This window comes from Ostrinia furnacalis, unplaced genomic scaffold (genome assembly GCF_004193835.3).
Source record: "Ostrinia furnacalis isolate ACB-3 unplaced genomic scaffold, ASM419383v2 OfSCF3968, whole genome shotgun sequence".
NCBI lineage: Eukaryota > Metazoa > Arthropoda > Insecta > Lepidoptera > Crambidae > Ostrinia > Ostrinia furnacalis.
Window position 1 is genome coordinate 187,293 of NW_021134207.1, and position 26,316 is coordinate 213,608.

Consider the following 26,316-nt stretch of genomic DNA (forward strand, 5'->3'; position numbering starts at 1 on the left):
ACGTTAGGTGTGCTCGTTAGCGACTGCGTAAAAAAATGATTTTAAATGTATGACATATTGTGCTGCGCCTCTAGCGGCTACTTTCAAGAAATAAAATCTCCATAGATTTTTTTGACGTACTCGCTAGTGAGCACACTTAACGTAAACTCATGGTAACCACACAGATTGTATGATGGACCATGCTCCAGGTTTAGTATGATGTAACTTGATCCGTACAGAACAGTAATCTTTCTAAATTCGAGCCATTCCAGTATTTTCGAAGGTTTCTTTCTTTCACTAGAAGCGATACAATATTAGAGTGAGCAACAGCGACGGACAGATGTACCTAATATACAAAAACTACCTACTTATTTCTTCAAAATAGACACCGCAAACCTTCTTCATCTCTACATTTACGATTGTATTAGGTATGACATTTTGGTCAGGTTTTTATCGTTATTTACTCAATAGGTAAAAGCATGCTCCACATAGTTTCAAGAACCTACAATACACACTATTAAGCTTCATATTCTTACCTTGTACATTTAAATTCAATGCAAGCCATGTAGTAAGTATTGCAATGTAAAAAATCACCCGTAACCACAACAATACAAAATCTTATTTTGCAATCATGTCAAATTCATAGCAACAGAATACATTTGCTTCTAAGAACCGACGACAAGCTTAACATTCATGCTTCATAGAAATCAAAATTAAACTGACTCGAGAAAGAATGAGTCAATAAAAATCCCGTGACTATTGCGCGAACATTGCAGCCAGATTATAAGAAGTGTTACGATAAACTTAATGCAACGGTTAATGGTTAATTTAGTGTTACAGTATGACTAAACACGTCATATTTTTATGGTCTGATTGGTTCATTATGCCTGCATTAATTTTGGATCCCTAGCATTTTTTGAAACTGATAACCAATCGATACTGGTTTTTCGTTCGTTCGTTCGTTTCAGCCAAATAACGTCCACAATGAACGGTCCCGCGCTGCCCGCATTCAGGCTCTTCCCGCGACCTTTACCAGATCGTCGGTCCACCTAGAAGGAGGCCTGCCCACGCTACGTCTTCCAGACGGTTTTTAAGTATTTTTAAAATGACCATTACAAAAATAATTACAAAATTACTTGAAACGCTGTGAGAGCTACGATACCTGGCCGGATCAATATATCTTTTCTAAATTGTTTCCCGACTGAATGTATTAGAAAACATCTATAAGGACTTTATTTGTATAGGTAGCTAACGCCCGTTTTCACCATCAATCCCTAATTTTAAAGTGGGGGTCACTTTAAAATTAGGGGTGGACGGTGAAAACGGGCATAAGTCTAATATTTTACCTTTAAATTAGTTCTCACTTGGCGATTTGTATCCGAGCGATCTGGAAATCATTGGGGGAGGTCTATATTCAGCAGTGGACGTCCTGTGGCTGAAATTATGATGACGATGATGGTGATTTGCAACTATTAAATTAATTTATCCAATCAATTTAAAATAAACTTTTTATTTTATGAACTGAACATAATACATTCATTGCGTGTCCTGTACCCATCTTATAACAAGGGTTCGTTACTATTTCGATAGTCATCGATTGATAATAACTTAATTTACTTTCTTGTTAAATTAATTAATAATGCCAATCCAAATTGAACTTTACTATATTTCAATTACAAATTAGTTTTACGCAAAACATAACCAGCTAGTATGCGGAATAGGGTTTCTGATTTCTCGACCTATTTTTTTTCTCGAGTCTCGGGAATTCTCGAGGCCAAAGTCTCGAGTTTTCTCGGGTCTCGAGTCTTTTAATGAAAACTGCTGAAATCGGTTGAAATTTAATAAAAATACAGGTTTTTTTAATCTAATATACCTATTTTTATGCACATCAATCAATATTAGAATTTAGTTCTACTTATTTTGGTAAGGAAATAAACAAAAAATAAAATCTTCTTTCATAATTATTAATACTTACTAATAATCATAACAAAAGTCATAAACTCGCGTGTAATTTAAGGATAAATAACAATAAAAATCTGGAGCTACAATTGAATCACTTGTTTTATAAAGGACACAAGTCCAAATAGCAAAATTACGATAAATAATTTTTTTTTACTTTAGTCGACACTTCGCTTCCAATCTATGCATATGTCGTGGCAGCTTTTAATTAAGGCTACACTATAAACACGTATTGTTTTCAATGTTTTTTCCAGTTACACAATTAACAGTCTTGTTTAGCTGTCCTTAAATAAATAAATAGTTTTTTTATGAACAAAAAACTTTTTGATATTTTTTTAAAATTCTTACAGATAACGACTTGAATAAACTTTACGAGGAGGCACGAGAACCTAACGTCTGTTAGGTAAGGTAACTGTCTAGTTAACAAAAGTCAGATTAAACATACATACATAATAAATATAGCATACTCGTTGGTGAACATTATTACTTAGTTTCGATTGAGATCATTACTTGCAAATCAAATCAGTTAAAAAAGGAAAGACTAGGCCAGTCTAAAAGCAACGTTGACCTATTAAATAATAAAAAACTTACTTTTGTCTAGGAAAATAGGCTTTCAAGAATATTAAAGCTTCAAAATCGAAACTCGAGAATTCTCGAGCTCCGGTAATTTTTTTCTCGTCTCGAATGAAGCCAAATTTCTCGAGTTTTCTCGAGTTCGAGAAAGCTCGAGCAGAAACCCTAATGCGGAAGCTTTACTTACACATAGTTTGTTGTGTCAATAAATCAGACCCTTATCAGGCAACTGCATAAATACAAAGATCATAACGAACTGCTATTGATTAGAAAATAACTATAATTGAACTAGACATGTTTTGATTAGTATGCAACTCATAGAATCTAATATAGTTTGCATAAATTACTCACTAATGTTATACATTTAAAATGATTTTACATACATGTTGATAGAGTACAAGCTTTCCTGAATTGATAAGTACAGACGACGGCACGTCAACGTAACTACTGTGGGTTCTTGTGCAGTTTTAATAGGGGCGAGTTTGCAACAAAAATGGGTAGCCTGATGTGCTGTCGTGTGTACAATGAAGCAAGACTTCCTGTAATGAAAAATTGTGGAATCTCTTCTAAGAAAATGTTATGAGATTCTTACTGATAAAAAATCATTGTAAATTACACACTTTATTTTTAGGTTGTCTAAATTGAACGAACACAATGGCACAAAATGACTTTATTTCATCAATCCATCCATTGTTTAGAGGTGCGCAATTGCGCAGTAAAGTGATAGTAACGTTNTTTCTAAATCAGAAGAAGCTTTATTTGGTAATTACTTCAAGGCCGGATCCTTGATCATTTTTACCACATGTGTAGAAGTATGATTGCGAGTACGAAAATATATATATTACCAAAATTGATCCAGGAAATTACAAATCCAGGATCCGATTTTAGCCTACTTTTGGCTTATATTCTACTCTTTTTGTCGAGATGTCTGTTAATCTGTAAGAATCATCCGCTTTTCCCGAGGACCCAGCTCAGCTCTTGTTCGAAGTGACTAGTCACGAATATCCCCAAGCCACTTTTAACTAGCACACCTAATTTAGTATTAACAAATACTATTTCTGCGAATTGTTTAAACCAGGAGGTGGTAAATTACCAATTTTGCGTAATTTGTTTGTATTATGTTGTTGAAAGCAATTTGTTAATGTCAAAACTATTATTTTCTCATAAGGAACAGTTCTTACAGATATTATAGTCGTAAATAACGTCTTTGACAGTGATATAAAAGCACCCCACGGCCCTACAACCACCTAAAACACTGTCACACAATTGACCCTAATCAACCGCAGGTGTAGCGTATTCCAAAATATGTAATCTAAGCACATCATTTAAAGTCGCTAGAACATCAGATTCGATCAGATTTTACATTTTGTTGACAAACATCAACTAGGCTAATTACAGCCATAGTGTTTACCATGAGTTTACGTTAGGTGTGCTCGTTAGCGACTGCGTAAAAAAATGACTTTAAATGTATGACATATTGTGCAGCGCCTCTAGCGGCTACTTTCAAGAAATAAAATCTCCATAGATTTTTTTGACGTACTCGCTAGTGAGCACACTTAACGTAAACTCATGGTAACCACACAGATTGTATGATGGACCATGCTCCAGGTTTAGAATGCACCCGTGATCCGTACAGAACAGTAATCTTTCTAAATTCGAGCCATTCCAGTATTTTCGAAGGTTTCTTTCTTTCACTAGAAACGATACAATATTAGGGTGAGCAACAGCGATGGACAGATGTAATATACAAAAACTACCTAACTTATTTTTTCAAAATGGACACCGCAAACCTTCTTCATCTCTACATTTACGATTGTATTAGGTATGATATTTTGGTTCAGTTTTTATCGTAATTTACTCAGTAGGTAAAAGCATGCTCCACGTAGTTTCAATTACCTACAATACATACTATTAAACTTCATACCTTGTACATTTAAATGCAATGCAAGCCATGTAGTATTGGAATGTAAAAAAGCCACCCGTAACCACAACAATACAAAATCTTATTTTGCAATCGTGTCAAATTCGTACCAACAGAATACATTTGATTCTAAGAACCAAGCCTAACATTCATGCTACATAGAAATCAAAATTAAGCTCACAGAGTTGTCAATGACTCAAGAAAGAATGAGTCAATAAAAATCCCGTGACTATTGCGCGAACATTGCAGCCAGATTATAAGAAGTGTTACGATAAACTTAATGCAACGGTTAATGGTTAATTTGGTGTTACAGTATGACTAAACACGTCATATTTTTATGGTCTGATTGGTTCATTATGCCTGCATTAATTTTGGATCCCTAGCATTTTTTGAAATTGATAACCAATCGGTACTGGTTTTTAAGTCCCTTTAAAAGGACCATTAGAAAAATAATCACATAATTGCTTTAAATGCTGTGACAGCTACGTTACCTGGCCGGATCAATATATCTTTTCTAAATTGTTTCCCGACTGAATGTATTAGAAAACACCTATAAGGGCTTTATTTGTATAGGTAGCTAACGCCCGTTTTCACCATCAATCCCTAATTTTAAAGTGGCCCCTATGGTGACACATAACAGGCATTTTGTTTTCATAGGGGTCACTTTAAAATTGGGGGTTGACGGTGAAAACGGGCATAAGTCTAATATTTTACCTTTAAATTTTTTGGTTCGTTACTATTTCGATAGTCATCGATTGATAGATCGATTGATAATAACTTAATTTACTTTCTTGTTAAATTAATTAATAATGCCAATCCAAATTCAACTTTACTATATTTCAATTACAAATTAGTTTTACGCAAAACATAACCAGCTAGTATGCGGAAGCTTTACACAGTCAAACACTCAACATCAAATAAACCGCACCTTCCGCGACGCGAACTTTAAAGATTTTCTTCTGACACAATTATGGTACCCCAACAATATTGGTGTTATTTGAAAGCCCAATAAATATCCTTAAAGAAAAATACATTTCATTTCAAAATAAATGATTAACATATACCATAAATGTGACTTGAAAATAGACCTCACTTTGGGCTCACCTCTGGGATCAATTAGACCAATTTTTATGGTTATAAAACCAAATAAAGATCTCACGTGTCCTCTTTAACAGATGGATAGCAATTAATCCCAACTTAACAGTTTTATAGTCATAAAAAATGGCTATAGCGTAACTACCTATTTTTTAAAGAAGTGACTCTGGATCTAGGCTAGGCTTTCAAATGGTACCAATGTTGGTGGGAAGTGGGGATGCATACGTTTGATAAGTGCTTATCGCGGGAGGTGCGATTTATTTGATGCCGAGTGTAGTTTGTTGTGTCAATAAATTAAACACTTATCGGGCAACTGCATAAATACAAAGATCATAACGAACTGCTATTGATTAGAAAATAACTATAATTGAACTAGACATGTTTTCATTAGTATGCAACTCATATAATTTAACATAGTTTGCATAAACTACTAATGTTATACATTTAAAATTATTTAACATAGATGTTGATAGAGTACCAAAAGATAACTATCCTGAATTGATAAGTACAATGAAGCAAGTCTTCCTGTAATGAAAAGTTGTGGAATCTCTTCTAAGAAAATGTCATTAGATTCTTATCTACTGATAAAAAATCATTGTAAATTACACACTTTATTTTTAGGTTGTCTAAATTGAAAGAACACAATGGCACAAAATGACTTTATTTCATCAATCCATCCATTGTTTAGAGGTGCGCAATTGCGCACTAAAGTGATAGTAACGTTTTGTATCAACATTTTAATTGAATTACAGATCTCAACGGAACCCTGAGTTAATACAAAAAGTAACTCCTTGGCATACATTGTATAGACGACAATAGCTCAAGCTAAATACAGTAGCATCTTATCTCGTTGCAGTACAGACTCTTTTACAACAAAAAATGATAACTTGATATGCTCTCTCTACATCTGCTTCAATTTACTTCTTCTTTTTATAGTTACAAAAATGTACGATGTAACAATCTTCTAGTGCATTATCCAACATTGTTTACACAGACTAAGATTCAAAAGTATTACGTGCAGTATGTTTCACGGTCACTTTCATAATAGTCAGCTGGTCTATTCGTCATTATTAGTTTCATTTAGACTGGAAACTTATAAGCCACTTAATGATATTGTATCATAATATTAATGCACTTTGCACAAGTAGCAGTAAAAATGGGGACATGTTTACGATAAGTACATACTTAAACGAGTAAATAACTACATAAAATCAATCTCATGTTTATGATGTTTATTAAACATTTTTACGTTCAAGTAAAAAACTTTATCAAAGTATTTTTAAACGCCACGCTATTTGCTCGGTATTAATTTTACCTACTCATCATTTAATCACCTGATAAGTCAGTTTCTTACGTTGCTTAATCGTACTCATGCTCTGACCTCTACAATCAAAATTAGTGTACAGTATCAGATTTTGTAGCAAGAACGTTTTATTTCCAAATGTGATACTCTAGTCCGCAAGGTCAATAATATCAGCCCTAGGTTATTATATCCAATGACGATGACAAAAACATTTGAAAAATCAATGGTTTTGTAAGTTTGGTTCCGTATATACGAGGGTCAAAATGATGACATTTGATTCAGACTTTGAAAGTTAAAACATGAGTAAAGTATCGTTTATTTATGCCTCATTAGGTATGTATGGAGTTATATGTCTAGTTCTAGTTTATTCAAAGTGAATATTTCTGGCATTAAGACAGTTTTCCAGGGTCAAGTTTGCACATTCACACCTAGCAAACATAACAAGAAAATCTTAAAACAAAAAAAAATCTACTATCTCCATCTATTTGAGCATTTATCAGTATTGAGAGAAACGAAATGAAAGTAGTTTCCTTTGATTCCGACACACTATTCTCAAATTTCAAGAAACCATAACTCAATATGGGTATTAAAGGTTACCATTGGCGCTGATCCCCAATAACTGTCACTTCAGAAATACTATCCGTATTACGAAATGTGAAAGATATTTTGTTAGGTTGAGACTCATGGGAAGCGCCATTTTGAAACGCAAATGGAATGGCAATGGAATTACATGAAGTAACCATCCACTTTAAAATACCCATTCAAAATTAAGGTGTGTATGATGTGCATTAACCAGCTACAAACAATATTGCACCTTCAACGCGTCACCAGTACAATCAGTTACGAGAACTTATTAGCTTACAGATCGATTAATTCATAGTTTTATTGAGAAACGCAAATGTAAATGAATTCCGTGGCCCAGACATCATAGTCGGAACAAAGGATTGAAAGCTCAAGTTAAACGTGGATTTTATATTGTACACGATGTATAAATTGTATAAATGTCTGTCGATATTTTCTATTTTATTGAACAGCAAGAACAATAACAACAACAACATTGAACTATTTGCTCACCTCAAATCTGTTGGAATATGCAAGATTTTTTTTAAAATAATACAATAATAAATTTAAAATTAAAAAAAGAATCCAAATTAATGACTCTCTTTACTTAGCTAAATCATTATGTGTTATCTGGAAAGATAAAATCTAAGTCACATGGTAGTTCTATCATCTAACCGCTCTGCTATGAATCTGAAACCCCATTAAGGGAACTCTGAAATGATTTCAAAATCTACTTTTAGAAAATTTATGACAAGAAAAAATATCTATTACAATTGTATTACACAAGTTTTTTGTCAATTTCGGATCACAATCTAACAATCGTCTCTCTTTCTCTTTAATGCCCTTAAGAATCTTTTAGAAGGACAGCTAAAACAAAAATATAAAACTTCAATTAAATATTATGAAGCCGGAAAATTAGACTATTACACACTTTAATTGACAATTTCTAATCACAATGTCATGATCTAACAATCATACCTATCGGTCTCTTTTTCGAAAAAGCTTCAAAACAATGTCTCTTGGGAATCTTGCAGAAGGACAGCTAAAACAAAAAAGATAAAACTCCAATTATATTATGAAGCCGGAATATTAGACTGCAGTCATTGCGACACCTCCTTAATAGTTGCGTCTCATATTTCTACAGTTTCGAGCCGGCTTAATAAATAAGCGTGAACGGTCATGTTACACTGAATGATAAAGAGGTTAATTTTAATATTATTCGTTACAATTACTCACCAGGTTTGTTACTTGTAACTACTTGGTAGAATAACTTAGAAGAAGATTGATGTCCAGCTTTAATTGAGAGGGCTGTAGCTTTAATGACGTCTGAAATGATCGAAGGCTCAATATGCTCTTAAGAACATTACATTTTATTTTTATCAGTTTAGACATTTGAACTTTTTGTAGAACTTTGATTTCGATTTTGGTAGGTACTGCATGTGCTTAGTTGGGAATCAAACTTATAACCTTTAGTTATCAGTTCAATCCTTTAACCACTTGGTCGCGCAAAGTTTATATTCAGGCTAGATTTTCTTTAAACTTTTGCATCCTTATTGTGTGGGTGGCACGATGCTATAATTACAGGTATGACTATGTTATTCTGGTCAGTAAAAAACGAATACGGATTATCATTAACAATATTCACACGGCACCTCGCGGAAGTGACAAAATTATCACACACTGACATTTACGGATCGAGTCACATCTACTTAACCAAGCCTTCATAACATCAATTCTTATTAACATGTCTTTGTGTACCAACAAATCGAACACAGTACCTAATTGCTTCATGTTGAAGCCTTTTTACAATTAATTAGATATTATATATTTTAAAACACCTCGTAGTCTGAAACAACGATGTTATAAGTCTGTGATGGTATAAATATTTGAATTCGACCAACAACTTGAAGCTATGATTGCTTGAATGTTTGATTTGAATTTAAGCAATTCAGAATGATTTATAACTATGTTCTATGATTAGTTAGTGGCACGCCACAAATTGATACAAATGACGATGATTTAACAAGCCATATATTTTAAGCGAATGATTTAACATTCACTTTAGAATTTAGAAGCAAATTTAATTACTTTCGTTGCGATAACATACTGAGAAATATGTATTTTAGACGTAAGGTGCCAATGTATTCTTCCACCACCTGGACTTGAACAAAAAGATTCGTTAAGCACGTAGTTATTTTACTATCTAACATTTAAATCTTCGGTATAATAAAAACTGAATCAAGCTTAGGGCCTCCGCTAAAGCTCGCGTGGGCGCCCGCGTTCGCATCTCATACTAATTTTCGATACTGCTCGCCTACGCTGCTCATACTAATTTTCGATACTGAACTGAGTTTTATCAGAGGCCCTAAGTGTAAGCTAAGCTTTAAAGTAAACGTCTGATTACAGAAGCTGTAACTAAGCGGCGTTTAGCCAGGTGCGGTAGCGAGCTTTCCAAGAATAGCCTTCTAACGGGAAATAATTGAACAGAAGAGTAGCTCCGGGACAAAGGCGTAACTACTGATTAGGTAAAAGGGTACCCTGGATAACCAGTATTGGGGCTCGTGTGTAAACTTGTTTGGAGAGCCTAAAGACTTTAGAATTTCTGCTACACTGAAATATTACCCACGTTGAATATAACGAACTGCTACTGTTGATTAGTATTTGATATAAATATTTGTTGTTTTTGTTTTTCAAAAGTCGCAGTGTGAAATATAGCTACACAAGCAGTATTATTACCCGACTGCGCGACGCAAAGGAGTGGTAATGTATTTATGGAAGAACAAAATAATAGGTATGATATAGCAACGAAAATGTGTAGTCTCATGTGCTTTTAATCAGCTTTGAGTGCTAAAGCTTTTTGAGTGTTTTTGATTGCTTTGACTGCAGTAGGTACAGGCTTATGTTAGAGAGGTATAGTGGATATCGTTTTTATAGATTGAATAAATCGTTATAATATACAACAACGTACTCGTACTAGAGTACTCAAAGTACAAACAGCCTCACCGAGTGCCTCAAATACTTGAGTCATTAATTACCTAAGTTCTTGTATGTGCAACATTAACATTGCTCGGGCTTCGTACGGAGGTTATAATTGGCATTATGATGCTCATTTCAACTATAAATAAAAATACTTCACATTCCATTTTGCTTACAAGCATACTCGTAGAAGCTAACGCGCTTAAAGTGTTAATTTTCGCCAAATCAAAATTATAAATAAGTAAGGGTTATGAAATAACTTGGCAAACTGGACAAAATAGCCAAGCAGAAGTCTAGACATGGATCAAACTGCCCTGAAATATTAAAGTTCTGAATTTGAAAGGTCCTAAAGTAACTTTATTTCCCTAATATCACCGGTGTTATGATTACTCCCAAAACTATTCTGTGAACATCTGAATTATTATAACACAGAGCCTCGCAGCTGTAACACTCCGCAGATTTCTGATTTGAGTCTTTCAATTGAAGGGAATCTAAGTAATTTATTTTAATTTTTACCAGTTTTATTACATGAAATATCTATCTCTCTAGCATGCTTTGATTGTTTTTAGTTTAAAGAGTTGGGAGTTATCAAACTTGTCCGATAAAAAGTATAAAACTTTTAAGTTCTGAATTAGGCATTCAAGCAAATATAAACCGCTTGAATGCTTCATATAGCAACCGGCTGTATAACTGTTATCCCAGTTGACTTAAACACAAATGTGATAAATCAATTTAAATTGCAATGATGTACACGCTCTGAAATAGGAAACAGCATTCGCAACTTTCCAGCTTAGGAAAGCGGAAGATAAAAACTAGATGAGCTGGACTAAAATGGGGACAGCTAAACACGCTGCCAACAGCCGCTAAGTAGGCTCATGTTGTAAACTGGTTCCTTAACACTTATCACCCTTGACGTAATAAATAATCGCATAAAGGTGACCGTTACTGACTGAATCAATCAACACACAACTCAAACCACTGAACGGATTGTGGATAGTTATTGTGACGTAGTCATCCGCTAAAAAAGATTTGAATATTTTAAATCAAATGCAATTGCGGTGAAGGGTTAAGAAAAAAAAAGATGAAAACTTATTATTTTAAAAATTACTTATTATTCTATGATTTACTACTTCGTGGGAAAGCTTTGATGTTCAAAATATTTTTAAAAATTCTTTAGTCACATAGGTATAAGACTTGATAATGTTTATTCTAAATCCAATAATTCGTACATATTTATTGCCGTAATAAAATATGTGTGCAAGTACAGGTAAATAAAACGAGACTCGTTAAACCAGAAGGATATTAGAATATTTTTATATAAATCAGCCCATTCTTTAAATAAGTGTGTTGTAATCGTGTCGGTTTGTGTAAATTGTTGCATCACGTTATTTACTTTGTACGTTTTTATTTTTACATTCGTGAAAAGAATTTCAATCCGCGTCCGCGTATTGTAAGAACAAAAGACGCAGCAAAATACTTTGGGAAAATTGAGTAGGTATCCTGCTCATGAAGTTTCTCGAAAATAACCTATTTCGAACATGGAAAGATGATTGCTATACAATATACACAGGTATAAGTTACTAGCTGTGCCCGCGACTTCGTGAAAGTATAATATTTCCCGTTTTTGCATTTTTTTTATGCTACGCCCCTATTGGCTGTAGAGTATGTAAAGCCTAAAGCCTATTCCTCGATAAATGAGCTATCCAACACAAAAATATTTTTTCAAATAAGAGTTCCTGAGATTAGCGCGTTATAGCAAAAAACAAACTCTTCAGCTTTATATTAGTATAGATTATAATTAGTGCTCTTAATTAAAGCATACCTATACTGTAAACTTACTCAACAAAACGAGAACGTGCAATTCTTAGAACTATAGTGGACTCCTTTCCAACATAATTATATTTTTACTCTAGTAAAAATAAAGTGATCTCGTTGTAAAATTTCATTAATATTCATTGACTATTATAAAATTACGTGGCTTATAAAAAATAATTTCCTATAAATTAAATCTAAGACTTGCTAAATTAATAAGCTTCTAGATGTTATCTTGCCTAAGGATGCAGTCCTTTGAAAGGTACACACAACGGCAGATCAATCTAAACACTGTAGGATCTTCGTTCGTTCGTTCATTTCAGCCGAAAGACGTCCACTGCTGGACAAAAGCCTCCCCCAAGGATTTCCACAAAGACCGGTCCTACGCCGCTCGCATCCAGGCATTTCCCACGACCTTCACCAGATCGTCGGTCCACCTAGTGGGAGGCCTGCCCACGCTATGTTTTCCGGCTCGTGGTTGCCACTCAAGAACTTTCCTGCCCCAGCGGCCATCAGCTCTAAGAGCTATGTGCCTCTGTAGGATCTTATAAAGTTTTAATAGAGGCTTTTTTTGCAACGAATATATACTTTTGATGTGCTGTCATCTGTATACATCATGTATAATTTATTTAATTCCATGTTATCATTAAATCTAATACAAAACCGTAATGACTAGCTGTTATTATGATAAATTACTACCTACATACACTATTTGTATTATTAAATACGGAAGATTTTTACATACCGACAAAAAATGAACGTAGGTATGAGATTATAGCATCCAGTGACTAAGTATGTTTGGCTTTTTAATTTATCTAGCAAATGTTATTTATGCAACTGAAGCTTAAGTTTATCCTCTAGCTAGGTGCTTAGTATACCTATTTGTAGAGATGCGCTAGATTTTTATCAAGACCCAAGTGTAGTGTCTGAGTTTCTTGCGCTGCTTCTTCTCAGCACTGGCCCATTTATTGTCCTGAAGCAGTGGTAGGGTTAATACTGGGACATGTAAAAGTGCTTTTTTAAAGCCTACTTACAGAAATAAATGGGTTTTATGAGTTTTCATAAAAGCGAGAATCCCAGGCAAGGAGGGGTCAGAAACAGAAGAGTATGAAAATATTTACAGGTTCAAAGGTCCAACCCTCAATACAGAGGGAGAATGGACCAGAAAATTGTGAAATTGGACTGAAGTTAAGAAATTTCATAGACATTATTATATTTCTAATTAAGATGAGCACAGTAACCGGATAGAGCTGAATCTTGCATAATTGCGGTTTTCAATTCAAAGATAAGAAGCTGTAACAGCTTCTTATCTTTGAAATCTCTGCGTAATAACAAAATGCATTATTGCAGCTTGTTCATTGACCGCCAACGAACGCAATTTTATCAACCTCTACCGAAAACACAGGCCATAGCGAAAAAAATAGAGTTTGTTTACTCTATAATTAAAAAAATATACAAGGCAACAATGTCGACAAAAAGGCTTATTTTATTAAAATCAGATATTACCAGATAACTAACATAATGTCACTCTTAATATTCGCTTGCACTTTATGTGTTTTTGGGGAAAATATTTTCCTATACATAACATGAAACAACCTTCAAACAAAACAAAGTTAATCAGTATGATACTTTAGTTAGAGTAATACTTATTAACTACATTAGGTCTTTTTACACTACTTAGGACAAAAAAGATTAGATTTTTATGATTAGGTCTTCCATTTATTGTTTAAAATCACAAAAAATCTAATTGTCTTCCGACGACTGACCCCGCTTGACCCACGTTATTAGTTTGATTTACCACATCTCATGCGACTTAAAATCACTACATTCATATTCAGTGGTTCTACTCATAGTGGATTGACTGATCTTGGTGCATTGTGTCCATCAATTCACGTACATTAGGCAGTTATTAGTAGATAATATCGAGTCCGGTGAGGCGCTACGCGTCGTTGGGCGCCTGTCTTTCTCTATATTTAGACGTGCGTAAATACAGCTGGCAAAGAAGCCAAACTCCGCAAAAGGATTGATTCTACTGCTCAAATATTACTGCTACTAGTCAACATAAAAAAATACCTTTCCTATCCTTTTAGTCATACATTAATGGACGCATCTTTCTTTTTTAATTTTGATAAGTATTCATTATACGTGATGAAAATTTTCCTACGGGAAAATTGATTTCCTTTTTCGATTGACCCTGTATAATAAACTAGCGGCCGCCCGCGACTTCACATGCGTGGATCCCGTTTTACGCCCTTAGGGGTGGAGTTTCGTAAAATCCTTTCTTAGCGGATGCCTACGTCATAACATCTACCTGCGGATCCGTCCAGTTGTTTGGGCTGGGTGTTGATAGATCACTATGTCAGTCAGTCACCTTTGAGTTATACATATAGTATGTATATTTAGATAGTAACAATATTAAGTGCAATTTTGCAACAAAATGTATGCTGTCTGAATATTTCTGATACGAGTATAATGTCGACTGTGCCTAACTAATTATGTAGGTATATTTTCCATACATTGCAATGATTATGGACTGTCACGCATTATCCGATGTCCTTCTTCATACCGAATTAGGGCAAAAGGAACAATGTCCAATTGTGTCAGTTATCTTTTGAATCTTTAAGTAAAGCGTTTTAAAACAGAATGCGAAGAACCATATTATTAATATTATGGTAATTTACTTGCATCATTGTTCCATAAATATAAATGTACACAATTATTTTTTACTAGCTTTCCGCCCGCGGCTTCGCCCGCGTGGAATTTTGTCTGTCACAGAAAAACTTTATCGCGCGCGTCCCTGTTTCAAAAACCGGGATAAAAACTATCCTATGTTCTTTCCCGGGACTCAAACTATCTCTATGCCAAATTTCATCAAAATCGGTTGCGAGGTTTAAGCGGGAAAGCGTAACAGACAGACAGACAGACAGACAGACAGACAGACAGACAGAGTTACTTTCGCATTTATAATATTAGTTGGGATTTACCTACTTTGTTGTATTTGTTCGTAATGCAAAAGTATCTGTTTTTTGATATTTTCATGCGAAATAAAATTTACAGTCGTATTAAGCACCATTATTACAAAATACTAGGCTTTAAGTGTCTTAATTATCATTTTTTGGTAATCTCCATATGCAATCGACATTGATTATATCAAGAATAGTGCAAAAAGGAACATTTTCGTATTTTAACGTGTTGAAGTGCGCTGTGGACGGATGTTCTTGCCTTGGAATGTAATACTACCGTCGAAAACCATCTACTGGATATGCCAATTACGTTTGTACTAAAATAACCAGAATAGGTATATTCAATTAAGGTATAGTTGTGTCCGTCAACATACACACGATTGATGATTTAAGATGTTAAATTAGCCTACAAAATCTAAAACATTGTTATTACAGATTGATTATGTGCTGTGTACTATCCTTAAATCTATACTTATAATAAATCTGTAGAGAGGTCAATTCTGTACATTAAATATATTTTCAAAATAACTATCAGGGGGTGATTAGTGATCGATACTGATGCCAAAAATGCAATCAGTAAAATTTTTGTCTGTCTGTCTGTCTTTCTGTCTGTCTGTCTGTCTGTCTGTATGTTCCTTATAGAAACAAAAACTACTCGACGGATTTTAACGAAACTTAGTACAATTATTCTTCATACTCCTGGGCAGGTTATAGTATACTTAGGAATTCCCACGGGAACGAAAATTAGCGGGAAAATCCTTTTGTGTGAAAAATCTAAACCGCTTAAGTTAGACGCTAGAAATTTGGCATGCAGGTATTTTAGTAAACTTAAAGCTTAGTTACAACAGGATATTGCAAAATTCCCACGGGAACGGGAGTTAGCGGGAAAAAACATTTGTATGAAAAAATCTAAACCGCTTAAGTTAGACGCTTGAAATTTGGCATACAGGTATCTCAGTCAACTTAAAGCTTAGTTACAACAGGATATTGCAAAGTTCCCACGGGAACGGGAGTTAGCGGGAAATAACTTTTGTATGAAAAAATCTAAACCGCTTAAGTTAGACGCTTAAAATTTAGCATGCAGGTATCTTAGTCAACTTAAAGCTTAGTTACAACAGGATATTGCAAAATTCCCACGGGAACGGGAGTTAGCGGGAAAAAACATTTGTATGAAAAAATCTAAACCGCGTAAGATAGAAGAAGGGGGTAAAACGGGATCCACGCGTACGAAGTCGCGGGCGGCCGCTAGTATTTAAATAAATGTACCTATTGCGCTTATCTAAGTATCTGCTACCTAAGTACCTACCTCTCGAGTCCTCTTGATTTTTTAAACCCTCATAATTAATTGTGGTCGATAGACAAAAGAATGTTAACAATAGTGTTTTTTTATGCATAACAAGGCAGTTATTTGACCACAATCGCACCTGATGTTAAGTGGGATGAAGTCTAGGATGGTATAATTAGTCTAGAATTTAAATAATAAACAAATAATGTGTCCGTTTCGTAGCTATACGGGTACTTAATTAAATAATAATTTCTATGTGTGTTTGTAAGTCAATAATATTTCCACGCTGGTAACATCTGTTTTGTTTTAAGTGTTGAAGATGGTATACATCAAGTTTTGAACAACCTTCAAACGACCTGTCAAACCAAAAATCAATTAGTGGTTCCAATGAGCGCCTTTTTGTTGGTTGTCTGCATTTTTTCCCATTGATACCATCATCAGTCATATTCTTTTATTTTTATTAAAATTTCATACACAAAAGCACACAAAAAAGTGACATCTAATCTTGATTATGATTTTATCACGTTTAACTCTTAAATGACCCTAACTCCCCTTCCTATTTGAAAACTCAGTTTAAACTTCTGAGTTCGACGCACGCACGTCAACTTCGTTCGTCCAACACGCTCCTTCTCTCCACTCCTTCCCACCGCACTGGTTTCCTCTCTAATTCATTTCTCCTCAATTCCATTCGCCTTTGGAACGCTCTTCCCGAGAACATCAGGCAGGCTCCTAGTAAGTTTGTTTTCAAAAACTCTGCGCAAACATTTTCTTGAACGCATCATGTCGTCTTGATCTCCCTTATTCTCTCCTTTTCTCCCTTATACTCTCCTATCCTCCCTTACCTCTCGTCATCCATTTTATATAAATTATATGTATGTATTTATGTATATATTTTGTATAAATATATATTATAATATTTTATGTATTATATTGTGTACATTTTTGTATACCTAAATTCTTTAGNTTAATAATAAATTATTAACTACATTAGGTCTTTTTACACTACTTACGACAAAAAAGATTAGATGTTTATGTTTAGGTCTTCCATTTACCTATTGTTTAAAATCCCAAATAGTCTTCCGTCAACTGACCCCGCTTAACCTACGTTATTAGTTTGATTTACCACATCTCATGCGACTTAAAATCACTACATTCATATTCAGTGGTTCTACTCACAGTGGATTGACTGATCTTGGTGCATTGTGTCCATCAATTCACGTACATAAGGCAGTTATTAGTAGATAATATCGTGTCCGGTGAGGCGCTACGCGTCGTTGGGCGCCTGTCTTTCTCTATATTTAGACGTGCGTAAATACAGCTGGTAAAATAAGCCAAACTCCGCAAAAGGATTGATTTTACTGCTCAAATGTTACTACTACTGGTCAACATTAAAAATACCTTTACTATCCTTTTAGTCAGACATTCATGGGGCATCATTCTTTTTAAACGATAAGTATTCCATAATACGTGATGAAAATTTTCCTACCGGAAAATTGTTTTCCTTTTTGGATTGACCTACGAAAGAATCATCCTGTATAATAAACCAGCGGCCGCCCGTGACTTCCCACGCGTGGATCCCGTTTCCCTTAGGGGTGGAATTTCGTAAAATCCTTTCTTAGTAGATATTGCCTACGTCATAACATCTACCTGCATGCCAAATTTCAGCCCGATCCGTCCAGTGGTTTGGGCTGGGTGTTGATAGATCACTATGTCAGTCAGTCAGTCAGTCAGTAACCTTTGAGTTATACATATACAGGGTGTTAGGTAAATGGGTATATGAGCCGACCCTAGCCCATGTTAACATATTATGCATATAAATGGTATGTTGAAGTCAGAAAATTGATATCATCATTTTAATTATTTTAATCTTTATACAAATCTGATTTTAAAATTTTAAAAATTAAAATGATGATATCAAATTTCTGACTTCACCATACCATTTATGTGCATATGTTAACATGGGCTTGTGTCGGCTTATATACCCATTTACCTAGCACCCTGTATTTTAGATAGTAACAATATTAAGTACAATTTTGCAACAAAATGTATGCTGTCTGAATAATTCTGATACGAGTATAACGTTGACTGTGCATAACTAATTATGTATATTTTCCATACATTGCAATGAATAAGGATTGTCACGCATTATCCGATGTCCTTCTTCATACCGAATTAGGGCAAAAGGAACAATGTCCAATTGTGTCAGTTATCTTTTGAATCTTTTTAACTAAAGCGTTTTAAGACAGAATACGAAGAACCATATTAATATGGTAATTTACTTGCATCATTGTTCCATAAAAATAAATGTACACAATTATTTTTATTTACTTTGTGTTACTTGTTCGGAATGCAAAAGTGCCTGTATTTTGATATTTTATTTTTATATGAAACAAAATTTACAGCTGTATTAAGCACCATTATTACAAAATACTAGGCTTTAAGTGTCTTAATTATCATTTTTTGGTAATCTCCATATGCAATCGACATTGATTATATCAAGAATAGTGTAAAAAGGAACATTTTCGTATTTTAACGTGTTGAAGTGCGCTGTGGACGGATGTTCTTGCCTTGGAATGTAATACTACCGTCGAAAACCATCTACTGGATATGCCAATTACGTTTGTACTAAAATAACCAGAATAGGTATATTCAATTAAGGTATAGTTGTGACTGTCAACATACACACGATTGATGATTTAAGATGTTAAATTAGCCTACAAAATCTACTAAACACATTGTTATTACAGATTGATATTGTGCTGTGTACTATCCTTAAATATTTAAATAAATGTACCTATTGCGCTTATCTAAGTATCTGCTACCTAAGTACCTCTTCTCAAGTCCTTCGTTGATTTTTTGAACCCTCATAGTTATGGTCGATGAACATAAGATTGTTAACAATAGTGATTTTTTTTATGCATAACAAGGCAGTTATTTGACCACAATCGTGGGATGCAGTCTAGGATGGTATATTAGTCTAGAATTTAAATAATAAACAAATAATGTGTCAATTTCATAGCTATACGGGTACTTAATTAAATAATAATTTCTATGTGTGTTTGTAAGTTAATAATATTCTTGTAATTATTTTTAACAATCATTGTTTACAATTAAAATGTGTCACCACTGTCAGATGTTAGAAGGCTCGATAATGTCATAAGTGTTGAAAACAAAGAAACTATTAAAACATCAGGTAATTATGAGTAAGCTGGAATATTTTCCTAATACTTCATAACTCAATGTGAACTTAGTCATAAATGCTATACCTACTTGGATTTTAAATATTTGTCTTTGTATTAGCACAATCTCACAAATGGGATATAAATAGGTAATGTAAGTATGTTTAATGCTTAATTACAAAAAAAACAAATTCACACAAAACTGACACTGGCACTGTCACTGACATATTATTATTACCAAAATTTTCCACGCTGGTAACATCTGTTTTGTTTTAAGTGTTGAAGAAGGTAAGTATAACTGTACTATACATCAAGCTTTGAACAACTTACAAACGACCTGCCAAACCAAAAATCAATTAGTGGTTCCAATGAGCCCCTTTTTGTTGGTTGTCTGCATTTTTTCCCAATGATACCATCATCCGTCATATTCTTTTATTTTTATTAAAATTTCATACACAAAGGCACACAAAAAACTGGCATCAATAAAAAATACAATTTTGAACCAAATGTTGAATATGATTTTATCACGTTTAACTTTGCATCCTACAGCTAATGTCGCATAACTCTATGTAGATGTTAATATTTTTACAATTAAAATGATTAAAATTGGGATTTTGTTAAATCAGCGGTGTTTGTTTAATTTGCTACGGTCGTTAATGTTTATTCTGTCAGTTTCAATAATATTCAAACCATTTTTATACACACGTGTAATTTTATCAGGCTAAATGCAGAGTGCTGACACGTAAGACAGAAGATGACTATGATTCGTAGAGACATATTTTTTTTTTGTCTCATCTTAATCATTTATCATTATCATCATTATAACCTGCAGTTCGTGCTACTTCACGTATTTAAAGCCATACTACTCATAATTAAGATTTGTAAGATCTGAATATAGTGAAAATTTCCCGATATCTTACTACTAAGTAATCACCCAAAAACATTACACAGAGCGGACGAAAATATTTCAAGATAACTATTTTAATTAAGTTCTGACTAAACTAATATCATAATTATAATTTCAGAAGAACGCATTAATGTTTGTTAATTTTGCCATTTGCAATGATATTGAGAATGTTTAAAGCTTTACAGTCCAGTGCAATGAATTTGGGTTGCTTAAACAATTCACATCTTTAGAAGGATAGCCTTCTAAAGATGTGAATTTTCAGCTCAGCTTTAGTGTAATTTTAGTACGATGACCATAGGGTCATCGTACTAAAATTACACTAAAGCTGAGGGTCCATCATTGCACTGCATTACAACATTGCGACATAACGGCGTATTGCGAGCAAAAATACCTTTATCATAAATGGATTATTGCGAAGATACACTACAAACAATTATAACTTAACTTAACCATAACATATCTTTTTAATAAGTCCCTTGAGAACTTCTTTCCGACAGAACTGTGCCTATGCCAAACTTTATAAGGTAATAACTGCATTTTCACATGAACCGAATATTTTGCACGCGAGTGTAACCAAGCCGAAGGATAATTTCGTCCCACTTCACATGGATAAGCAGTGCATGTTTATGTGGTATTTTGATTATGCGGTGAGCACTAATAAATTAGCACTAAATGGACTCCAACTGGCATCAAATCTTCAACCAGTAATAATGTTTATTAATCCTGAATCTAATAACCTGCCTACATTGTAAGTGCCAGTAGTAACTTCTGATTTTCTGAATAACTGTGAATATAGATCGTTGTAAATAGGTTATTTAAATGTATCTGCTTTCGATGAAATTATGATATTTTCGTAATAGTATTTTCAAGATTAACTGGGGCTGGATTGCTCTTAAGAAGGACTTTACCGTAATATTATAAGTATCAATTTCCTCCCACTTCCACGAAGAGGCGTACATTACTCATTGAAACTTGATGAATAATGACACTGATAAAGAAATAGTAGTTTACTTGGATTACTTGGATTTTCCGACTTATTTCTAATGCAAGACAAAATACGGAACCAAAAATGAATAACTAATGCACTCCAATGATAATACAACGAATAACTACATTCCACTTAGTCCACTCAAAAAATCAGTTTAGAATGAGCTGGTAGGTACCTAAGCAATTTCTTCAGAAATGGGACGTATAGTACGAAAATGGATAGGAATTGGAAAAAGTGTTTAGGACAAAATATCTAGAAATGCCTGGATGCGAGCGGCGCAGGACCGGTCTTTATGGAAATCCTAGGGGGAGACCTTTGTCCAGCAGTGGACGTCTTTCGGCTGAAACGAACGAACGAATCTAGAAAAGAAATTCCTTAGGTACCAGCTCAAGGACTCTACACCCCCTTTTTGGTCACTTTTTGAGTGGACTAATTATTCGTATTTACTCTTTTGTTTATTCAATTTCACCACGAGCATGCCAAAATTAGCTGATTTACGATATCCAGTGACTATTGACCCTGACAGCCTTGTCGTTGGGTAAGTCCTCGACAACGACAGGGGTCAACTTAAGTGCCCGCTCAGGTCAAATGTACGACGAAATTGACGTTTGTCGCAGGTTAAGAAACGTTCGCTTTGAAATCTATTAATCGTCTATAGAAAGTTGTATTCAATATAAAAAATATAAATAGTGTTCAGAATTTAAATAGCTTATGATTACTTATGACGAAAATGTGTCCAAAAAGCGTGTCCTTCCATAAGTATTTTAAGTATGTGATTTTATTGTAGTAGCATTTAACATAAAATCTGAGTTTATTACATTCTTAAATGTACTCCTTCCTCCTCATTGAACCATAAAAAATATTTTTAGTTGAGTAAGTTATTCGTGCATACTGAAACTACACTTTGCTTAAAAGGAAAACTCTACAATCGAAGGAAAACTAAACAATGTCGCAAAAAATATCGCCTCTACTCACTGATACTTGCGTAAAAGAAACTCGACTTAAACGCCTTGGTTAAGACTTTAAGAATCATTAAAATCTTTTTTTATTTATGCTCTCAATCAGCTAACTTATCAAAATAAGTGCAAAAATAAACTAAAACATAAGGGCATGTCAAGCCATCGGTCTGGGTAAGCTACCGCTGTGCGCTGGTAGTTTTCCGCAATGAATTATGTGAGCAACCTTTAGCATGTCATGTAGTCCAGCTGCCTACGCTTCAGAAACTATATTTAGTAATTGATATGGCAATGATATACTACCATATTAACATTTTTTTTAAAAATAAAAACAAAAAAAACTGAATGGAAGGATTAGGTATTCAATGGACATAAGCAATTTTTTTAAAATTTTTTTAGTAAAAAAAAATGGATTGTTTTGTGATACGGTTGTGTTTTATATTCAAAAATGATAGTAACAAAAACTAAGCAACAATTTTCCATGAAATAGACTACTTAAATTATGTAAAACGTAACAAATGGAATAGGTAATAATTGGCTTTAAAATCAAATAATAATTGAAATAAGTATAAAAACATTCACTCTAGAAACATGATTAGAGTGGACTTGCTTCTTTGCAATAATAACATTTCCTTATTTATGTAGTTTCTTGATGATTAAAAATTATAGGAAATAATTAAGATAAGCTGGAACTGATTTATATTAAAAATTATTACAGGCCACGCCTAATAGGCCTGCCTTGAATAAATAAGCTGCAACATTGTATTGTATACTTTGAAGTTGCTCTGAATGTCATTATGTACTTTAAAACTATTACTATGCATATGTAGGATGTGCCCTACATGCATAATGTTATGGGACACTTTATTTTCATCGCATTTCTTGCCTAGACTTTCTGACCTAGAAAGTAAACCTAGATCAATATTATCACTAATGTAGAGTACTAAGGGAATAAAAAATACCTATTTTTTTACGTCATTAAGTAAACTATTATGGAGCAACGGTAGTAACGTCATTTAGATGCACTGATCCACTACTTGTTTTGGTGACTGTATCTGCGGTAAGGCCCTTTACACGGTGAAGTTTTTTAATTGCTGGCGTGTGCACTAAATATATTTAATACAATCGCGCGCTTGAATCATTTCACTTGTTAGTATCTCACATAATTAACTGATCGCGATACTAAACGCACTTTTTATCGTAGTGTGTAACCAGCCTAAGATGACTGAATGTCAAATAGGGCTGCCCCCTTTAGTCACTCTTGAAAGAAAATGCCTGTGGCATCAAATTTTGCAAAAAAGATTAATGAAATAAATATGTATCACAACACAAAGGCAACGGATTTAGGCTGAAAAGTAAACCCTAAAAAAATCAATCCAGCTATTGTGTCAAATACGGCTGTCTCATTCGGCCTCTTTAGTTCATAATCGGATAATGACATTATAATACAGATGTGTATCAAATTGATTGATTTTATGTATACCGGAGCGGACGCACGCCAAAATCAATTTTATTGCTATTGAATTTGAATGTGTAGCATGCGATTATCGCGCGGAAGAGATGAGAATGAATTTTTCCAATGCCAAAATGAATTAGATTCAGAGTCTGGCACTCTGCACCAAGCTTACTGCTGGATATAATTTTGATGCACCACCTACTCTAATTTTTATAAGCGAAATATTGACTAAAAGAAAATATCATAATGGCTTTAAAAATTCACCTTTTTAATATTAAATATTGTGAAAATTGTATAAATTCCGCGGCGAATCCTTGAGTGAAAAAAAAAAATTTAACGTTCGTAATATGTTCTCACGTGCTTTCCAATTTTGTGTGTAAAACGACTCCATTTACGATTTCTTTAAATTATAGAGTCTATAACGACAGTTATAACTTCCTTCATACCTATTTTAGAATAATTATCGCAATCCAAAAAAATTGTTAACCCTTTCAAGGACTTCTTCTTACAACCAAATCATAGGTTCACTCGAAATAGTCTCGTGTGATACTTAACTATTGTTTATTCCACAAGAATCGAACTTCATTATTTGAGGTCATTCACTTCATGACTATTCGCCGGACAATATTCAATTACTTGGGCTTAGATCGTGTCTATGATTCTATCTAAAGGTGTAATTTTGACTCTAATACGACAGCTAAAGAGTTTAAAGCGACGAACTCTATATTGTTATGTAATTCATAAATTGTGACGTACCAAAATAATGAGATGATGATAATTTATTACAGATAGGCATCGTGTTTTTTATCTGCAGTTTACAATTTGAAATTTCTTTGAATGCAGTTCTGTTTCTTTTTAAAAATAAAGGAATGTTTTCTTTTAGTAAAATTTTCTGTTTACAGTATTAAGAGTAGGTACTTTCCCTTCAGGTAGCATTTAAAATTCCATCTAGTACCTATATTAAAATGTAGGAAGTAAATAATCATCGTGACTACGGCTCGACATTTTGGTTAGCATTCATAATTGACGATTTTTGAGAATTAATTTAATCTATTTAAATTATTTGAAAAATATAAACGACCATTTCCCTACAAAACTACAAGTGTATTTTAAACAAACATTGCGTTAAAAATCTCAGTTAAGTAAACATTTTTTTTCGGTTCAGTAACTAAGTACTTTATGTTAATGTGCCAATATTTTATTTTAAGTACCTTTATAGTTCCAAAAAGTAGGTAAAAATAATTGCTTTCATGTACTCACAAGTCAAAGGAAAATGTTTTTTATCCTGTAAAAAATAAACAATAATTTCTAGTGTACATTTAAAAATGTTTCAATTGTTCATTGAAGTAATAAATACATAATATAGGTTACGGTAGGTGTTACAATTATTGAGTATTTTGTAAACATCAAACAATAATAGCATCTCTATAATTATTAAAGGATATGTTTGTATTAGAACACGATTTTGAACATTAACATTAAAAATTAATTTTACAGTATCTAAACCAAAATATCAGTGTAAAAAAACTAATTCATTCCTTAAATATTACCACTATATTGTAATTTCAAAACAGTCACTTGTTTTCAATCATCGAGATTAAAATAAACAAGCGACAGGATAAAACAATAAAACTTTTCTCGCAATGACAAGTGACAACACTATCTCCCATGCATTCAAATTAACGGCCCAATTTTTCGACTCAAAAACCGCAACGTGCTGGAAAAACGCACTTCTAACGCTTAATAAGATGTTATGTGCCCAGATGTAAGGCCATTACATTTGTGATGTCTGACATAAAATATCCGTCACGGGCAACGATTTCGCATTCGTTTTATAAACATTATGTTATGCAGAGAAAGCTATACCTCTTAAAATTACGTTGCATAAGTAATTTTGGAAATAATTTTGAGATTTCTGATTCGACCATTAAAAAGTTAATAGCCATGAAGAAGCTTCTTTCTACACGACTGCATAAACGCACACAAAAGCATATAAAAAGTGAGCACGCACCCTTTAATAAAATCACCGGAGGTTCAAAACTGTATAGAATCACTCGTAATATTTCGATCACTTCACTTGTTAGCACTACTCAGGCGTCTGCTAGCGGTGTCTTCCTCGCGACGCGCAGGCATCAACTGCTTTGAGGCGGCGCTCGCGCAACCAAAACAGTGCCCGATAACGATAGTGCCGATTACCATGGATATAAAACAACGGCAGTATGACAACACTAGTCGCAGCATCCGACTGACCTTTAAATAATTTCAGAAGCCTCTCACAACATATAAATAAATGTTCGTGTAATTTTCAGCACGATGCTTGCATCATCGCATAACTCTTAATTAAACTAATTAAAACTCATGCAGACATAAGTTTAGCACATTGTTTTACACAAATTGGAACGA

At 33.8% G+C, this 26,316-nt stretch overlaps 1 protein-coding gene across 1 annotated transcript in view; it reads right to left on the reverse strand.

Annotated features, from left to right (window-relative positions):
* Positions 1–26,070, reverse strand: part of GV1 (nuclear protein GV1) — a 49,704-nt gene extending 23,634 nt beyond the window's left edge. Inside the window, exon 1 of the mRNA XM_028312507.1 lies at positions 25,925–26,070. The gene's annotated coding sequence lies outside the window, so the exon portion shown is untranslated. The remainder of the gene's footprint in view (positions 1–25,924) is intronic.
* Positions 26,071–26,316: the final 246 nt, after the last annotated feature.